General features: G+C 42.5%; 1 non-coding gene across 1 annotated transcript; it reads left to right on the forward strand.

Moving 5' to 3' along the window:
* The first annotated feature begins 9,044 nt into the window (after nt 1–9,044).
* On the forward strand, nt 9,045–9,150 carry LOC120224437. The gene has a single exon (XR_005526568.1). It is a non-coding gene; the product is annotated as a U6 spliceosomal RNA (small nuclear RNA).
* The last annotated feature ends 6,478 nt before the right edge of the window (nt 9,151–15,628 follow it).

A 15,628-nucleotide genomic window follows, 5' to 3' on the forward strand; every position in this document is an offset into this window, starting at 1 on the left:
TTCAGTATTACTTTGGCTATTCGGGGTCTTTTGTGGTTCCATACAAATTTTAGGATAGTTTGTTCTAGTTTTGAGAAGTATGCTGGTGCAATTTTGATTGGGATTGCATTGAATGTGTAGATTGCTTTGGGTAGTAATGACATTTTAACAATATTTATTCTTCCAATCCATGAGCATGGAATGTTTTTCCATTTCTTTGTGTCTTCTTCAATTTCCTTCATAAGTTTTCTATAGTTTTCATCATACAGATCTCTTATATCTTTGGTTAGGTTTATTCCTAGTTATTTTATGGGTTTTTTTGTGCAATTGTGAGTGGGAGCAGTTTCTTGATTTCTCTTTCTGTTGCTTCATTGTTGGTGTGTAAAAATGCAACCGATTTCTGTACGTTGATTTTGTACCCTGCAACTTGGCTGAATTCTTGGATCAGTTCTAGTAGGCTTCTGGTGGAGTCTGTCGGGTTTTCTATGTCGGGTATCATGTCCAAGAGACGCAGTCTTGACAGTCTTGAACCATCTTTGATCTTGGGTGGGGCAGGGGAAGGGTTTCCTAAGCTTGGGGAAGATCTCCCTGCAGACTGAAAGAGCTCACCCCACTTCGGGGAAAACCACCTACCCACGCACACAGCGGGCAACAATTTGTAACTACAACTTTAACTACAAAAAGGTTCACAACCACTGAGGCAGGAGAAGACCTCGTTCACCGAGGGCTCACCCTGTGTCCTGCAGGCCGCTCGCTGCTTTCCTCAGTTCTCTCCCCTGAACCTGAACCTCACCTTGGCTTCCAGTAAAGCCGCTGGGGCCAGCCTCCACGTCCGCCGCATTCCGGCCCTCCCCCCCCCACCCCTCCGTCCCCAGCGAGCCCGTCGGGACCCCTTTGCCCTCCAGCTGCCGCCGCTCTCTTCCGGCCCCCGCCGTCGCGGCACAGGCGGCTCTGGGCTCCCCGCAGCCCGGTGGCCCTGGACGGAAGAGAGTCTGTCCTCTGGCCTCGCCACAGAACCACGGGGCGGCCTCGGTGCCGCGTGCTCGCCCTCGGGTCCCCCCCGCCCCCCCACCTCCGGCAGGCAGGGGCCAAGGGGCTGGAGTGAGGTGCCGGGCCAGAGGCCGGGCGGCTGCGGTTAGAGGTGCGAGCAGAATTCAAAGGTCGCGGTGAGGAAACACGAGCACATAAAAGAGAGGAAGGATGGTTTGGAGCAAGTGCAAAGGGCCCGAGGCGGCGAGGCCTAGGGGTTGCCCCACCTTACAGACGATGGGGGCAAGGACTGCGGAGGTCAAGTGACGTGCCCGCGGTCACACATCTGGAACTCTCCACCGCTAGGCGATAAGGCAACAGAGTCCGTCTGCTTTTCGGCGTCTCAACGGAGCAACAGCTGGGGTTTTTAGAGAACGGGGCTGTAAGGGAAGATTCACACGCTCCGCGAGTTGTCTTTCACAGGGATGGCTACCAACGACCAGGGCACACACTCCTGTAAGAGGACCTCTGCACTACTACAGCTGACCTGCCAGAGGGGATGATGACACATGTTAGAAGAGCGTAACTCTTGAGGGTTAGAAGAGGGTAACTGGGTGGGAATAGTGGCCCATACCCTTCTTGCCGTTCTTCTCCGGCCTGGAACCTGCGCCCTGTGAGCAAGCTGGAGCAGGAGTGGTCAGGTCCCAGGACGGCCGCCCGCTGCACATGCAGTAGGACTTCTGTCCCCCAGTGGAGGCTGCACAGGGGATGGCACCTCTCTCATCCTCTGCCTCGAACCTACCTGGATATATAGGTTCTGCAACATGGCGGAGGTGATGAGAGATGCCGACGGCCTGCCCTTCCCGGAAAGCTAGTCCCTTACCGGGAGCCCAAAACCAGACTTTTAACTGTAGAAAACAAATTGATGGTTACTAGAGGGGAGGTCAGTGGGGGGATGGGTTACAAAAGGAAGGGGATTAAGAGTACAGTTATTTTGAGGGCACCTGGTGGCCTGGTCGGTTAAGTATCTGGCTCTGGATTTGGGCTCAGATCATGATCTCACTGAGCATCAGGCTCCATGCTGGGTGCGGAGCCTGCTTGGGATTATCTCTCTCCTTCTCTGCTGCTCCCTAGCTCATGCACATGCTCACTCACGCACACTCTCTTTCTCTTTATCTCTCTCTCTCTCCAAAAAAATAAAATAAAAATGTACAGAATTGTTGCATCACTATATTGTACACTTGAAATTAATATAACTGTATGTTAACTATACTGGAATTAAAATAATACATATATACATACATACATACTGTGTACATTACCCACAGAATGCTTTTGAAAAACTGAAAAGTCACACTTACCAGTATCAAAAGGAGTATATATGGCTTCCAAAGAAATGAAGAAAATAGGGGCGCCTGAGTGGCTCAGTCGGTTAAGCGTCCGACTTCAGCTCAGGTCATGATCTTGCAGTCTGTGAGTTTGAGCCCCGCATCGGGCTCTGTGCAGTCAGCTCAGAGCCTGGAACCTGCTTTGGATTCTGTGTCTCCCTCTCTCTCTGCCCCTTCCCTACACATGCTCTGTCTCTCTCTGTCTCAAAAGTGAATTAACGTTTAAAAAAAAAAAAAGAAATGAAAAAGATAAAAGCAAACAAAAGGGGAAAAGAAATTTAAAATTCATAAAACAAATTTGAAAAGTAAGGACACATCAAAAATAGCATTAAAATATGACATTTATAATAAAAAATATGTTAGTGATCATGATAAATATCATGGAATCGACTCCCCTATTAAAAATTAAGATTCAGGGGCACCTGGGTGGCTCAGTGGGTTAAGCATCCAACTTCAGCTCTGGTCATGATCTGACAGTTCATGGGTTCAAGCCTCACATCAGGCTCTGTTCTGACAGCTCAGAGCCTGGAGCCAGCTTTGGATTCTGTGTCTCCCTTTCTCTCTGCCCCTCCCCCACTTGTACTCTGTCTCTCTCTCTCTCTCTCTCCGACTCTCGAAAATAAATAAAACGATAAAAAAATTTTAAATTAAGATTCATAGGGATGCTTGGCAATTCAGTCAGCAGAGCATGTGACTCTTGATCTTGGGGTTGTAAGTTTGAGTCCCATGTTGGATGTAGAGATTACTTAAAAGTAAAATCTTGGGGCACCTGGGTAACTCCGTTGCTTAAGCATCCGACTTTAGCTCAGGTCATGATCTCATGGTTCATGGGTTAGAGCCTCATGTTGTGCTCTGTACTGATAGCTCAGAACCTGGAGTCTGCTTCAGATTCTGTGTCTCCCTCTCTCTTGCCTCTCCCCTGCTCTCATTCTGTTTCTCTCTCAAAAAATAAATAATAAACATTAAAAAATTTTTCAGTAAAATCTTTAAAAGTAAATAAAAATTAGGATTCACAAACTGGATTAAGAATTCTATTTTATGTTATTGAAGTGAAACACAAAATGAAACAAAAAGACTAATGTAAAGGAAGAGGAAATATCTAAAAGATAATGCAAATTTAAAGGAATAAAAGATGTACTTACATTAGTACAATCTGACATTTAAAAAATGACATTGAGGAGCACCTGGGTGGCTCAGTCGGTTAAGCGTTCCACTTCGGCTCAGGTCATGAGCTCGTGGTCTGTGCGTTTGAGCCCCGCGTTGGGCTCTGGGCTGATGGCTCAGAGCCTGGAGTCTGCTTCAGATTCTGTGTCTCCCTCTCTCTCTGCTCTCCCATGCTCGTGCTCTGTCTCTCTCTCTCTGTCTCTCAAAACTAAATAAACATTTAAAAAAATTTTAAACTCTTGAATGCTGAGAACAAACTGAGGGTTCATGGGGGTGGTGGAGGGGGAAGGGGGATGATGGGGATGGAGGAGGGCACTTGTGGGGATGAGCACTGGGTGTTATATGGAAACCAACTTGACAATAAATTATTTAAGAAAAAAAATTTAATAAAAAAATTTTTTTAAATGACATTGAGCACCTTGGTGGCTCATCTGGTTAAGTATCCGACTCTTGATTTAGGCTCAGGTCATGATCTCGCAGTTCATGAGTCTGAGCCCTGCATTGGGCTCTGCACTGACAGTGTGGAGCCTGCTAGGGATTCTGTCTCCTCTCTCTCTCCCCTCCCCTGCTCATGCTCTCTTTCTCTCTCTCTCTGAAATAAACTTAAAAAAATAAACAAAATAAAATGACACTGAAATTTATAAAGCCAAAATATGAAGGATAGTGATCACTTAACAATATGATTAATAATTCTTGTTTTAATAGATTCCTGGGAAAAAAACATGTATTGAATGGTAGATAATATACCATTTTTGTTTCCTAGAGCCCATGCAGCATTTATAAAAGCTTGAATATACAGCTGTAGTAACAGTGGCATGTAAGCAGGGTTCCATTGCTAAAGAAGATTCACAGGACCCAAAGTGACATGGCTTACAAATGTAAAGAGTTTATTACAGGGGAAGGACATGTTATAGCAAGAGCACCGAAGTCAGAATAGACATGACAGTAAACGAGTCACAGCAGGGGGCTGCAGAGGCCAGGTGCAGGCTCCTACAGTCTTCTTGTGGCCCTACCAAATGTCCTGCACTCATATCTCCCCTGCCCCAACCCATCAGCCATTTCTTTCAGGAGCGCTGAATCTTTTTACTGGAGAATGGTATTGAGAAACAAAGATCTGGGGGCTATGTGTGCTCCTTGCTGCTGGTGTTTCACTGCCTAGACCACTGCAGAAGCCAGAGCCAGGAAATGTACCTAAGTATACTACCCTATGTATACATACATATCTGTATCTCTATATATTATCTACTAACTGCAGTACATTTATGTACAGTTCTTTTTATTGTTAGTCTTCCCTTCCCTAGCCAAAACACCATTTTTTCTTTTTTTTAATTGAAGTATAATTGACATACAACAGTACATCAGTTACAGGTGTACAACATAATGATGTGACATTTGTATATACTGCAAAATGATCACCACAATAAGTCCAGTTAACATCTGCCACCCTACACATATTTCTTGTGATGAGAACTTTAAAGACTCCCTCTCTTAGCAACGTTCAAATATGTAATATGGTATTAACTCTAGTCACCATGCTGTACATTATATCCCCATGACTTCTTTATTTTATAACTGGAGACGTTTGCCTCCTTTCACCCATTTTGCCCAGACCTCACCCGTCTCCTCCGGTGGCCACCAATCTATCCTCTGTGTCCATAAGCTTAAAAACAGTTTTTCCAAGTTACTTAACTTTCCCGCCTGCCTTCTTCAGTGAAGTTATGCCATCCATTTTTTAAAAATTCTTTAAAAATATTTATTTATTTTAGAGAGGGAAAGAGAGAGAGCACAAGCAGGGAGGGGCAGAGAGAAAGAGAGAGACATAGGATTCGAAGAGGCTCCAGGCTCAGAGCTGTCAGCACAGAGGCCAACGTGGGGCTCAAACTGCAAGATCAGGACCTGAGTCGAAGTCGGACACTTAACCGATTGAGCCACCCAGGCTCCCCTATGACATCCATTTTTAATACAATCAGATTCTTTTGTCACAGTCTGCATTCCATTCTGGGATCACTGACAGAATGGTTTTTAAAATTTTGCAAAGAGTAAATAAAGTTCATTCTTGGTGATGTAACATTCTGTGTGGGTTTTTTTGAGTTTTTATTTATTCATTATTTATTTATTTAGTGTGTGTGTGTGTGTGTGTGTGTGTGTGTGAGAGAGAGAGAGAGAGAAAGGAGGAAGGGTCAGAGAGAGAGGGAGAGAGAGAATCCCAAGCAGCCTCAAGAGTCAGACGCTTAACTCATGGGTTTTTGACAACTGTAGAGCCCTAAGTCCACCACCACCCTTGGAAAAGCCATCCTGTACTCAATCCTTCCCTCTTCTACAAGCCCTGGTAATGACTGCTCTGCTTTCTGTACTGTGGTAGACTGAATAATGACCTGAAAAAATATCCAAGTCCTGATCTCGGCAACCCATGAATGGCAAAAGAGACTTCACAGATGTGATTAAGTTAAGAATTTCATGAGGGAGAGATTATCCAGGTGAGGCCTAAATGTAATCACAAAGGTCCTTAAAAGAGAGCAGCAAGACAGACAAAGAAGTTAGGAGGAGACGTGAGGATGGACGCAAGGGGTTGCAGTGATGTGAGGAAGGAGTCACAAGCTAAGTCATACAGGCAGCCGCCAGACGCCGGAAGAGTCATGAAAACAAATCGTCCCTTAGATCCTCCAGAAGGAACTAGTCCTGCAACACCTTGACTTTAGCCTAGTGAAATGGATTTTTTAGTTCTGGCCTCGAGAACTCTGGGAGAATACATTTGCGTTGTTGTAAGCCACCAAGTTTGTGGTAATTTTTTACAGCAGTCATAGGAAACTACCACATCTCCCTCTACTTCTGCCTTTTCCACAATGTCTTATGAATGGCATTATGCAGTACTTCTGGATCTTAGAATCTGGCTTCCGACACTTGGCAAAGTGCATTTACAATTCATCCGTGTTTATGCTACATATATTTTACCACTACAAAAAGGACTCATTCATGTTATTCAGAGACTTAGTAGATCTTTCCTTCTTATCACTGACTAGCATTCCATTGTGTACATGGACCAGTTTGTTTATCCATTCACCTGTTAAAGGACATCTGGCAGATTCTGATGAATAAAGCTATTGTAAGCATTTGCATACAAGTTTTTGTGTGCACATAAATTTTCCATTAACTTGGCTATTACAGAAAACTCGTAGGTATGCATAGCTTTTAGGACATGGGGGTAGCAATTTAAATATCATTACCAGGGAAACACATTATTAAGTAATACAAACAAAAAGAATTACAGGCTTTTTAAGGCCAAAGTTACGTTCACAGAACAAGCCATAAGTTCTGAGTTACAGATGTCTTACAAGACCCTTTCATTAGTAATAACATTTTCAAGGACATATTAAAAAACCAGAAAAATCTTATTCTGGTGCTGGGATTCCTTACACCAGCAATTAGGACAGCCTGTGGGTTTCCAGACCAAATACTGAAATTCCATTAATTAGAACTGAAAGAAATAAAGACAGGCCTAGGAAAATTAAAACTTACTATGGAAAGGAAAAGGGCAAAATAGAATTATAAACAGTTGGAATACTGGCATGGAATGTTATCCATCCTACAGTGTGAATAGCAAAAACTGACAATATCTGAATTTCTGGCTGATTATATTGGCAATCCGTTCATCCCTAGTCCTTAGTACTGTCGCCATTGAAACTTTTTCAATTAATTTTATGAAGTCATTAAAACTTACTTGCTTTTTCCAACAGATGTGCAGTGACACCTCTGTCAGCGGACTTTTGCCAAACATAAAAGTGACAAAATTTTTCCCTGAGGGACCAACGCTACAGAGGAACAGTTCCAAGTTGTATCCCTCAATGCAAAATCAGGTACACATCACACACTATCAAAAAGACTTAGAAAACTAACTGCAAAGTGTATAATAAATATTAGTTGGGGGTTGAGATTTTTCTCCTATTTACAGGCTAACAAGTTAGCCTGTTACCATTTCCTGGATGCCAGCAGCCATCTGCATATTTGTGTGGGTTCCCCACTCCCCGAATCCCACATGGGTCATGCAGAGGAGCCCGGATAGATTCGCTGTGTACATAACGTACTTTTGCGTTGCAGCTGAGGAAAAGCGGCCTTGGGGAGTTCACATCTTTTAAAGCAAGCCCATCATTTGTTCAGAAGGAGCTGTCGCCTCATCCCTCAAGGCAGTTCCCTACAAACGAAGCCCTGAGAAGTGGCGCTGGTAAAGGGCGGTCTGGGTCTTGCATTCCAGACACGTCAAACAAGCACAAACAGTGGTGGTGTGGGCTGTGACAGATAGTACCTTCCAGCAATAGTGTGCCCGGACAGAAAAGGGGCTATCTATCCTTCCACGTGAAGTGGACAATGAGAGGTACGCCCAAAGTTTTGCTCCTAGGAATAGTTTCCTTCACTACTGTCTTTTAGGGGCTAGAATGCACCCACTTTTCAGTTGGTACCAGCAAACTGTGTATAAACCAGGCCTGTGCTTTACCTGATAACCAGTCATAGAGAACTCTCTGGGAAGTCGTAACTGTGGGTTAAGGGAGAAGTAAATCAGTGGGAGCAAGTGCCATGGGAGTTTAAAACTCAGTCTTCATGCAGTTTGCTTGTGCCTCCTGAGCAGCTTGGACTCACTCGTGTTTATATAGCGCTACCATTTTCTTCTTTCTTTTTTTTAACGTTTATTGTTTTTTATTTTTTTTAATGTTTTATTTATTCCTAGGAGAGAGAGAGAGAGACAGTGTGAGCAGGGGAGGGTCAGAGAGAGAGGGAGTCACAGACTGAAACAGGCTCCAGGCTCTGAGCTGGCAGTCAGCACAGAGCCCGACGCGGGGCTCAAACCCACGAACCGCGAGATCATGACCTAAGCGAAAGTCGGACGCTTAACCGACTAAGCCACCCAGGCGCCCATTTTAACGTTTATTTTTAAGAGAGACAGAGACAGAACGCTAGCAGGAGAGGGGCAGAGAGAGAGGCAGACACAGAATCCAAAGCAGGTTCTAGGCTCTGAGCTGTCGGCACAGAGCCCAACGCGGGACTTGAACTCACGAGCCCTGAGATCATGACCTGAGCCAAAGTGGGACGCTTAACTGACTGAGCCGCCCAGGCGCCCCTAGAGCTACCATTTTCTAATGGAATAGGGTTGTCACATCCAATTTTATGTTTCCATGGATCAGATGACACTCACTTCCTAATGGTCATTACAAGTGGCACACCTCACTCTCCTTTCACCTTCCAGATTTCCTGCCCATGCTTTCCACTGAGCGAACCTACCCAGAAGTTGGAGGGCAAGGAAACCCATTGATGCTGTCCCTTCCCATGGCACAGAGCAGGTGGAGAGGGTGGAGTGAATCAGCAAGGACAAATGGAAGATATCTAGTGCAGCCCATAAATGGCGTTGATGTCACTAGTGTGATTTTCTAAACCATTAAGCCGTTCTTGGTAAAGTTCCAAACAAAACAACACATACTCCTTTCAATTTACACAGTAGTTCCATTCCTGGAAAATTCCAGGATATTAAAACCATGAAAAAAAGACTTTGAGTTATGCTCACTTCAGCAGCAATATACTAGAATTGGCATTATACAGAGAAGACAAGCATAGCCCCTGCACTAGAATGACATGCAAATTTGTAAAAGCATTCCATACTTAAAAAAAAATACATTTTAGAAAGAGAAAATGTAAAACAAGGTCAGGTTTAGGTTCAGATAATGACAAATGAGTTTTTCATATACACGAACGTCTAAGGGGACATTTGAAAATTATGTAAGATGTAGGAAAATTCATCCTTGTAAGAAAGTCATGTGTACTGAATGACATATGACATTCTTGGCTTCTGTCCAACTAACCGCCGGGAGATCCCGGCCAGGCGATTCGTGTAGGTCACAGCAACAAGCCAAGGAGCCCCACGTGTTTTTGAAGTAGACCCTTGGGTGACACTGCCCCTCGTGAGACCCACTCTCTTAAGGTGAAACATTCATCCTTGCAGAATCTGAGGCTGATACCTCATTCACGTAGCATCTGCAGGCAACACTCAACGGAAGAAATGACTTCTCAAATTATGAATTCTCGTTCAGTCCAACATACACAAGTCTCTGACCCAGTTACCAAACACTTGCTTCCATTGCTGGTGATGTACAATTATGAATTTGAATTTTAAGATTTCATATAAATACAAAGTAAGAAAATAACTGAATATGAAGCTCAAACTTTGCACGGAGCCAGATAAAGGCTATAAATAACCACATTTAATGTCATTTGATATTAAACTTGAACATTTTTCTACTTGTTTTCAAGTTTATTTTGAGTGAGAGAGAGAGAGCACAAGCAGGGGAGGGGTAGAGAGAGAGAATCCCGAGCGCTGATGGCACAGAGCCATTTGTGTGACCTGATCTCATGAATGGTGAGATCATGGCCTGAGCTGAAACCAAGGGTCGGACTGACTGAGTCACCCAGGCGCCCCACGTTTTTCTACTTTTAACTAATATATTTTAAGTAATACATCCACATTATATAAAAATACAGAAATATATAGGGGTGCCTGATCTCATGGTTTACAAGATGAACCCAGTGTCAGTCTCCTTGCTGATGGCATGGAGCCTGCTTGGGATTCTCTCTCTCTCTCTCTCTCTCTCTGCTCCTCCCAACTCGCAGGAATTCATGTGAATGCTCTCTCTCTCAGAATAAATAAACTTAAAAAAATACAAAATATATAAATAAAAATAAAAGCATCACATTCTGTAGTAGGCAGAAAGGCCCCCTCAAAGATGTCCACGACCGAGTCCCAGGAAACTGTAAATGTTACCGTAAAAGGGACTTTGCAGATGTGACTAAATTAAGGATCTTGAGGTGGGTAGATTGTCCTGGATTACCAAGTGGGCCCAATGTCCCCACGAGTGTCCTTATAAAAGGGAAGCAGGAGGGTCAGAAGACAGAGAAGGTGGTGTGATAATAAGCATATATTGGAGTGATGCAACCAGAAGCAAGGAATGCAAGCAGCCTCAAGAAACTGAAAGATGTAAGCAATGGATTCATTCCTAGAGCTTCCAAAAGGAATCGGCCCTGCAGACACCTTGGTGTTAGTCCCACAAGCCTCTTTATACTTCTGACCTACAAAACTGTAAGAGAAGAAATTTGTGTTTTAGGCAATGAATGTGTGGTAATTTGTTGCAACAACAATAGGAAACTCACAAACACTCACCACTCCCAATCCCCACCTTGTTAGCACCTTGGTACCTGTACTGCTTCCAGATCTTTTACTGTCCCATTATATGTGTGTATGTGTATGTGTGTGTACTTCTTGCAAAAATGGATCACAGTTGGATCACGTGCTATTTTATAACCTGCTTTAAAATTTGTTTAATGTTTTACTTATTTTTGAGAGAAAGACAAACAGAGAGAGACAGAGTACAAGTGGGGAAGGGGCAGGGAGACACGGAGACACAGAATTGGAAGCAGGCTCAAGGACCTGAACTGTCAACACAGAGCCCGATGTGGGGCTTAAACTCGTGAACCGTGAGATCATGACTTGAGCCAAAGTTGGACACAACTGACTGAGCCACCCAGGTGCCCCATAACCTGCTTTTTTTTTTTTTAAGTCTACAAACTCCATATGTCCATTTCATCAAATATCTAAGCTATAATAAAAATTTCCCAAAGGACACAAAAATGCCCTTAACAGTTGTTTGGTTCATATCAGAATCTGTTCGAGGGCCACACATAGCATATGATTATTAGGTCCTTTTGAAGGATGGTTGAAGGGATGGTTCCATAGTTGCTCTCAAGAAAGTGCTGCCTTCTGGTTCATTTAGTTACTATCTCTGGTGCTATTTAGTTTGTTCTTTTAACCCCTGTATTTGCTGTAACATTTTTACTAAACGTTTTTGGCTGGAATCCTCTATAGGTGATGGGTATTCTTATTGAATCGCATCAGAAAACACATAATCCATTAATCCATTAATGATGTCAAGACTGACCAGTGGATTAAGGTGACGACTGCCCAATCCCTCTATTTTACAGTTATGTTTTTGCCCTGAAACTAGGAAGTGATCCTTGTTATTTTTGCATTTTAAAATGCCTCCGGCTGACTCAGTCGTTAGAGCACGTGACTCTTGATGTCAGAGTTGTGAGTTCAGTCCCCACGTTGGGTGTAGACATTACTCAAAAATAAGATCTTAAAAAACAAACAAACCCAGTTTCCATTTACCATTTTAACATCTGTTGATACGGTGTTATAATGATAATTATCATGGTAATTTCATTCAGGTTTGTGATGTTTTTCAAAATCTATCATCTCTTCTACATTTACTACTAATTAGCATTCACCTGTGAAATAAAGCTTTCCCTCATCTATGGGGAAATTTGGTTACCTGAAATATAAATTCTACTGGAAAGGCAGGCTAAAGTGCTTAATTTTTTTTTTGCCATTAATTATCAATTTTCATAGTAAGTAGTTGATTTAATAGCTTCCTCAAATGATGATAAATAAAAAATTTCAGATTTTCTCTACTTTGAACATCATTATTAAATCATGAGTTTTCATAGAGTCCATCTGTTTGAATTCATTACCACCATTAGTCTTTCTAAGACTCTAAATGTCATGACCATGGCCAGTGGAACAGAACCCCAGTGATCTTTAAGAACTTTGTTGATTTCTAGCACAACAAAAAAATCCCTATTTCCTCGTATTCTCCCTGTTCCAGCCTTGGAGTAAGCTATTTCTCCAAAAGGTCCAGCTGCCTTTTAATGAGGAATGGTTTTCAGAGGCCACAACTTGAGCACTACACGTATTCATTATTACTGGGGTGACATTGCTTTTAGGCCATTTCAATGCACAGAGGTGGAAAATTTACATATCAAGGCAGACAGACTGTGGATGGCCCCTATGATCCCTGCCTCCTGATGTTCCTGCTCCCGGTGTGCTCCCCCTCCTGAATGTGGGAGGAACCATGACTTGCTTGTAGTCAGCAGTGTATGGCAAAGATGACAGCGTGCACATGACACATATACGTGATTAGGTGTGTATGACTAATGTCAGTTTCACAAGGAGACGATCTCCCTTGCTGAGTGTAAAGAAGCCAGCTGCCAGGCAACGGCCACTTGGCAAAGAACTGAGGGCAGCCTTGGGTTGACAGCCAGCAAGACACTGAGCCCCTCAGTCCAGCAGCCTGCAAGGAAGGAAAAACTGCCCAGAACCACCGAGTCTGGGAGCAGATGCTAGCACAGCCTTGACTGATGCCTTGATTGAGCCTTTGCGAGTCCCAATGGCGCAGCATTTAGCTAAGCCATGCCCAGAATTTCGACTCACAGAAAGTGTGAGATAATAAATGTAACTTGTATTAAGCGTCTAAACTTGTGGTAATATCATGTAGCAATAGATAACTAATACGCTATTTAATCATGGGCTTATATAAAATTTTTAATCCAATTTTCACACCACAGTGTTTTTCTTAATTCCTTGTATTTTATTCTAATATTCTTACAAATAAAGAGACTATTGGTCCTATCCCCTGAAGGACCACACACCAAGTGGTGAACAAAAAACTGAAAATGAGGGATCTCTTCTCCTTTCTATGTTTCCATCCTTTCTCTCTTTGAAGGCAAACATTTTTCGTTCATATTTTCTCATTTATAGCTTTGCTCATTTAAGTAAACTAAGTCTATGAAATCACTTTATAGTAATTCCTTTAAATGTTGAAAAGTATAATATTTTGTATTAATATAGTACTTCATGGTTTTCTTATACTTTATTTTTATTTACTTATTTAATGTTTATTTTTGAGAAAAAGGGAGAGAGACAGACAGAGCGCTAGTGGGGGAGGGGCAGAGAGAGAGGGAGACACAGAATCTGAAAGTCTCCAGTCTCTGAGCTGTCAACATAGAACCTGACGTGGGGCTTGAACTCACGAAACATGAGATCATGACCTGAGCCGAAGTCAGAGACTTAACTGACTGAGCCACCCAGGTACCCCGTAGTACTTCATGGTTTAAAACTAATTTTTTCGGGGCGCCTGGGTGGCTTAGTTGGTTAAGCGTCCGACTTTCGCTTAGGTCATGATCTCGCGGTTTGTGGGTTCGAGCCCCGCGTCGGGCTCTGTGCTGACTGCCAGCTCAGAGCCTGGAGCCTGTTTCAGTCTGTGACTCCCTCTCTCTCTGACCCTCCGCTGCTCACGCTGTCTCTCTCTGTCTCCTAGAAATAAATAAAACATTAAAAATTAAAAAAAAAACTAATTTTTTCTTGTCAAAGTTTCTCTAATAAATTTTGGAATGGCAGTCAATTAACAGAAGTTTAGGCAAAATTACCGTACAAATTATTTGCTTCTTACTAACAATGCTTATTTAACGCAAACAAAGCACATCTATGCTTTTAGAATGTTTTTTGAAAACAATGCAGTTTGATTCTTCATATTTTTTAATGTTTATTTATTTATGAGAGAGCGAGGGTGTGTGACTGTGCATGCACGTGTGAGTAGCAGAGGGGCAAAGAGAGAGAGACAGAGAGACAGATAATTCGAAGCAGCTCTGAGCTGTCTGCACAGATTCCAACGTGGGACTCAAACTGATGAACCTTGAGATCGTGACCTGAGCCAAAGTCAGACGTTTAACCAACTGAGCCACTCAGGCGCCCCTGATTATTCATATTTTTCAGAAACATATGAAATAGAATTCAAAGTCCAAGCTCTGAACAACCACTTATGATGAACAAATATGTCCCTAATGTAAGCCAATCACTTTCTTCTTTGAATATTTAGTAACATATATTTAATTTTTAAAATTATACAAGTAAATCTATATTTCTATTATTTCTGATAAAAAGTTAAATGTTGTTAAATGTCCACTGGAAGTAATGTTACTAATAATGACAAAAGAAGAAAAATACTCAGATTCATTTTGGTTTTGGGTTTTTTTTTTTTTTTGACTTGTTTTGGTTTTTTTGTTTGTTTTTGAGAGAGAAAAAGAGAAAGAGAGTGCAAGTGGGGAAGAGGAGCAGAGAGAGGGAGAATCCCAAGCAGGCTCCATGCTGAGTGTGGCTCGATCACACAAACCTGGTGGGATCACGACCTGAGCCAAAATCAAGAGTCAGATGCTCAACTAACTGAGCCATCCAGGCACCCCACTCAGATTTATTTTGAATACTTGTCTATTACTTTCAGGTTTAGCATAGATGTTATACAACAAATAATTCAGCCTGACAAAAGCCATTTCCCAAAAGTACTACTTCCAGTCATAATTTCTCTATTGAATAAGACTTGACAGTAAATATTGTGAAATTTCTCACAACCCCCTTGCACATGAATCAGTAAGTATTACTATAATGTATCTTTTAGAAGGTAGCAGGGCTGACTTTACAGAAGCTTGAGGAATAGTGGGTAGGTTCTTTGACCAAAAATATCATACCCACTAAAAAAGAAGTTAAGTTATTTAAGTCAAAGATTTTCTGGCACAGCTTCACATGTCCTTTAAAATTCTGTTCTAACCAACTTGACAATAAACTATTTGTAAATAAAATAAAATAAAAAAAAATAAAATTCTGTTCTATGTCATGAAACTCTTTTTCTGGATTAGTAATGCATTGAAGAGGCTGAAGGCACCTTGAGAAATGGGGCTGTGTTTTATTTACTTTTCTGTCCTAGGATCTAGTATAAAACCTTGTGTATTTTTTTAACTTTTTTCTTTAAGTTTATTCATTATTGAGACAGAGGGAACACACATGAGCAGGGGAGGGGCAGAGAGAGGGAGAGGGGCAGAGAGAAGGAGAGAGAGAATCCCAGATGCCGGGCTCAAACCCACAAACCGTGAAATCATGATCTGGGCTGAGATCAACAGTCAGACACTTCACTGACTGAGCCACCAGGTACCCCTAAAACCTGGCAAAGGGGCACCTGTGTGGCTCAGTGGGTGAAGTGTCAGACTTCGGCTCAGGTCATGATCTCGCGGTTCGTGGGTTCGAGCCCTGCATCGGGTTCTGTGCTGGCAGCTCAGAGCCTGGAGCCTGCTAAAGACTCTGTGTCTCCCTCTCTCTCTGCCCTTCTCCCGCTCATGCTCTGTCTCTCTCTGTCTCAAAAATAAATAAAAACTATAAAAAAATTTTTAAATAAAAATAAAACCTGGCATATTAAGTCAATCAATGT

The sequence above is a fragment of the Hyaena hyaena genome, unplaced genomic scaffold, assembly GCF_003009895.1.
Source record: "Hyaena hyaena isolate Hyena2069 unplaced genomic scaffold, ASM300989v1 scaffold_1171, whole genome shotgun sequence".
Classification (NCBI taxonomy): Eukaryota; Metazoa; Chordata; class Mammalia; order Carnivora; family Hyaenidae; genus Hyaena; species Hyaena hyaena.